Below are 4611 nucleotides of genomic sequence, written 5' to 3'. Positions count from 1 at the left end.
GGGGAAGAAGAACAAACTGGGGAGGAGGGTAGAGAGAATGGTGTAGCAATGAAGGAATGAAAACCCCAAATCCCTGTAAATGTTCATTAAAACTAATTAAATTTAATAAAAAAAATACTTGCTAGGAAGAACTGTTGGTGTGATGTTGCCCTAGATGTGCTCCCCAACTTGTGCCAAGAAATCTGGAGAAGTTGGCCAACTGACTGGAAGAGATCTATATTTGTTCCCATTCCAAAGAAAGGTGATACCACAGAGTGTGGAAATTATGAAACAATATCATTAACATCATATGCAAGCAAGATTATGCTGAAGATTTTCCAAAAATGACTGGAACAGCACATCAACAGAGAACTGCCAGAAGTGCAACCTGGGTTTAGATGAGGTCGTGGTAGTAGGGATATTGTAGCTAATGTTAGATGGATCTTGAACGTTTATCTTTGTTTCATTGCTTACTCAAAGGCATTTGACTGTGTGGATCATAACAAACTGTGGCTAACTGTGAGAAGCATGGAAACCCCAGAACACTTGATTATGCTAAAGTGAAACGTATGCTTGGACCAGGAGGCAGTCGTCAGAACAGAGCAAGGAAACAGGGCATGGTTCAAAACTGGAAAGGGTGTATGCCAAGGCTGTATCCTGTCTCCATATCTTTTCAATCTTTATGCAGAACAGATTATCCAGGAGGCTGGGCTCTATAAGGAGAAATGTGGCATCAGAATTGGAGGAAGAATCATCAACAATCTGCGTTATGCAGATGACACAACCCTGCTTGCTGAAACTGAGGAGGACCTGAATCACTTCCTGGAAGGTCAGGAACAGCAGAATTCAGTATGGATTGAGGCTCAGTATCAAGAAAACAAAGATTCTCACCACTCGGCTGATTGGCAGCAACATAAGGGATGGTGAAGAGATTGAGATTGTTCACAGTTTTGGTTTGCTTGGCTCCACTGTCAACACTCTTGGCACCAGCAGCCAGGAAATTAAAAATGTATTGTGATGGGAAAGTCTGTGGTTAGAGACCTCTTTAAAGTACTGAAGGGCAATGATGTCAGTCTGGAGACTAAGGTGTGCCTGATACCTGCCATGGTCTTTGCAATCACTTGCTATGCATCAGAGAGCTGGACAATGAATAGGGAGGATAGAAGAAGAATTCATGCCTTTGAGCTGTGGTGTTGGAGAAGAGTATTAAATGTACCATGGACTGCTAAGAAAATGAATAAGTTCAACCTGGAGAGGTTGAAGGCAGCCTGCTCCTTAGAGGCAAGGATTCTGAAGCTTCATCTGACATACTTTGGAAATGTTATAAGGAGGGACCGGTCCTTGGAGAGGAACGTCATGCTTGAGAGTGTGGAGGGACAGTGCAGGAGAGGAAGACCCTCGATGAGATGCATTGATTCAGTGACTGGGGTAATGGGGGTAGGTGTGTTGGAGATGGTGAGATTGGCACAGGATAGTACAGAGTTTAAAGCTGTTTTACAGTGGGTCGCTATGAGTTGCAGGCGACTCGATAGCACATAACAACCACAACATAAACCAAATATTTCCCCATTATGTGTTAACTACATAACAAGGACGAGTGGGAGGGGGAGGAGTTAGAAATAAAACACCTCAGGCCCATAGTCCAATTTTCTTTGGATTTATTCAGGTGTGTTTGTTTGAGGATTTTGTTGTTTTGTTTTGTTTTTTTAATTCATCTTTTTTAGTAAGTCAAGGGATTTTTTACAACTGAGATAATAAGTACATATGCACAGAATGTCTGTGTCACATAGATGGAGACTACATCAGAGCCTAACAGCAATGAACTCCCACCTGTTTTGGTCAATTTAGGTCTAGGTTCTTCTAAGTATCCAATCTATCACAAGAGTCTCTTTGAAGGCAAGGCACCTTTGTATCACTGGAGGCAAAGATAGTGAAACTTCATCTCACATACTGTAGGCATTTTGTCAGGGATCTCCAATTTTTGGAAAAGGTATCATGCTGGGGGAAGCAGAAGGTTCACGGTGACTACTATAATAAGTTTGACTGTGGTGGAGAGTGTGAGGATGGTACAAAATTTTTATTTATTGTCACTACCAGTTTTAGTCAACTCTACACCAGCTAACAGTAACAATAATAATGGAGACAGTCCGAGCACTGAAACAACACAATCAAGTGTGTGTGCTTTTTTTTTTAAGGAGAAAACATTTAATTAACCAACTTCCTTGTAATTAACACAGCCTCAAGCCACCAGGACACAGCCCCCCGCCCCAACACCCTTAATCTTCTCCTCAGCTCTTCTGCTGAAGAATTTGGCCTTTACAATGACTGGTTGATTTGGGAGCTTTCCCTTCCCCAAGACTTTGTAGTAACGCGATCGAACCACATCAATGATCGGAGCAGCTCCAGTCTTGTTTTTTGCAGCATTTACCTTTGTCTGCTCACTGACCAAAGTCCATTATTTGTCAAGGTTAACAGTTGAGAAGAAGCTCTGATTCCGCTTCAAGTGGTAGTGTCTCAAACCAACCTTCCCAAAATAACCTGGATGGTATTTGTCAAAGTTGATTCTGTGGTGATGCAAACCACCAGCATTACCTCGGCCTCCAGGGTGCTTCCGGTGCTTCCCAATGCGGCTGTGGCAGTGGCTCACGTGGCCCTGAAGTTTCCGGGTCTTCCTCAGTCTTGACGGCATTTCGTTCGCTTACACGAAAAAAAGAGTGTGTTTGCTTTTATGGCTACTATGAGAGCATGTGCAATTCCACAGCTGACCAGATTTTAAATACAAAAGCACAGAATATAAAACTAATCATGCAAGCAACACGGTATAATAATCAAACCAGCCTCTTTAAAACGCAAAGGGCCAGAAAGCTACAATCATTAGGCCAAGGTCTCCACAACAGAGGCTGAATTCTGTTTCTCAGAGAGGTTTTAAAAAGGCTCAAATGATACAAAGCAGGGTTCAAAGGAGAGTCATTTTAGTTGACAATCCACTTTTACTTCTCAAAATATTTGAATAGGTTTTTGCAGAATAAGCAGATTGTTGTCACAAAAGGCTTTGCAGGAATAGTGGCAAGAGAGCTTGTCCTCAGGGAAAGGGCAATTCTTTGAGCTGTAACAGGGGGCAGAGTGGTTGGATAGTAACCAACTAAGATCTTCTCTCACTGCATGAGGGCTGAGGACACAGTAGTGAGGAGAGAAAACAAGACGGGGTAGTGGGAGGACTATGTGGGAGATAGACATGCAATGGGGGAAATGGTTGGTGGGTACACCAGATGACTTGAATGTTTGTTTTAGCTGCGCTGCCTTCCAAAACAAAAATCAGTTTTAGTCTTTTGAATCTTAACAGTACAGAAATATAAGAAATAAAAACAATTCTGCAACCTCTTAGGACACAACCTGGTTAATTTAGCAGTGTTCTTTAAGCTGGAGGGGGGAGGGGCAGAAATGAGACTGTAGAAAAGACCTGGAACTCTACGGGTTTGAACTTGAATTGAATGGATGGAAATCCTATAAAAGCACCAGGGAAAGAAATGAAAGGAGAAGTGATGTCAGGGAAGAAAATGAAGGACTGTGGAGTATTATTAAATAATAAAATTGTTCATACTGTTTAATCGCATAACAACCTTAGGAGGGGGCTATTATTGTAACATAATAAAGCAATCAAATACAGAACAGATTCTTAATGTGGGTGGGATTTTAAAGCCTAAAACTGGAGACACTAATTTCATGGAGGTGTCAGTAAACACCAACAATACAGGTCAATTGTAAAATCTACAGAAGGGAATCAATGAAATGTCATCTGTACCATATGACAACTCCTCTTCCTCTCTCAGTCAATGTTGGGTGAATGTTCAGAGAAGAGAAGGGTTATCAGTTTTTTTGAGGACTGTTCTAGAAGATAAATTATTCCCAGTCCTCCCAATGAGGAGGGAATAACTCTGAGAGGAGAAGGTTCTTTCTAGGACATAAAATAAGACAAGAGTTATAGAATCTGTTTTTTAAGATATTATAAAGGTAGTATCTGGTCTATGAGAAAGGAGTTTTGATACAGTTAATTCATAAAAAAATAAAGTCACATCACACTTTTACACTCAAATTAAAAAATCTCAACTGTCTTCAGGACCATAAGAGGTAAATTTGTAAATCATATAATTCATAGCTATACAGGAGTTGACAGCATACCAACTGACATATTTCAACAAACAGACGCTGCCCTGGGTGTGCTCACTATATTGTGCCAAGAAATCTGGAGGAAAGCCAGCTGACCAACTGACTGGAAAAGATTGATATGTGTTCCTATTCCAAAGAAAGGTGACCCAACAGAATGCAGAAATTATCAAACAATATCATTAATATCACATGCAAGTAAGATTCTGCTGAAAAGTATCCAAAAACGATTGGAGCAATATGTCAACAGAGAACTGCCAGATGTGCAGGCTGGATTTAGAAGAGGTCATGGTACTAGGGATATTATAGCTAATGTTAGATGGATCTTGGCAGAAAACGGAGAATACCAGAGGAATGTCTATCTGTGCTTTACTGACTATGCAAAGGCTTTTGACTGTGTGGATCACAACAAGCTGTGGCTGACTCTGAGAAGAATGGGAATCCCAGAACATTTGATTGTGCTTATGC

The 4611-nt window shown here is 41.1% G+C and overlaps 1 pseudogene; it reads right to left on the bottom strand.

Annotated features, from left to right (window-relative positions):
- Positions 1–2218: 2218 nt before the first annotated feature.
- Positions 2219–2668, bottom strand: LOC102855026 (annotated as a pseudogene).
- Positions 2669–4611: the final 1943 nt, after the last annotated feature.

The sequence above is a fragment of the Elephantulus edwardii genome, unplaced genomic scaffold (genome assembly GCF_000299155.1).
Source record: "Elephantulus edwardii isolate Elephantulus edwardi_28Jun2011 unplaced genomic scaffold, EleEdw1.0 scaffold00210, whole genome shotgun sequence".
Lineage (NCBI taxonomy): Eukaryota > Metazoa > Chordata > Mammalia > Macroscelidea > Macroscelididae > Elephantulus > Elephantulus edwardii.
This window is presented reverse-complemented; position numbering and strand designations above follow the sequence as displayed.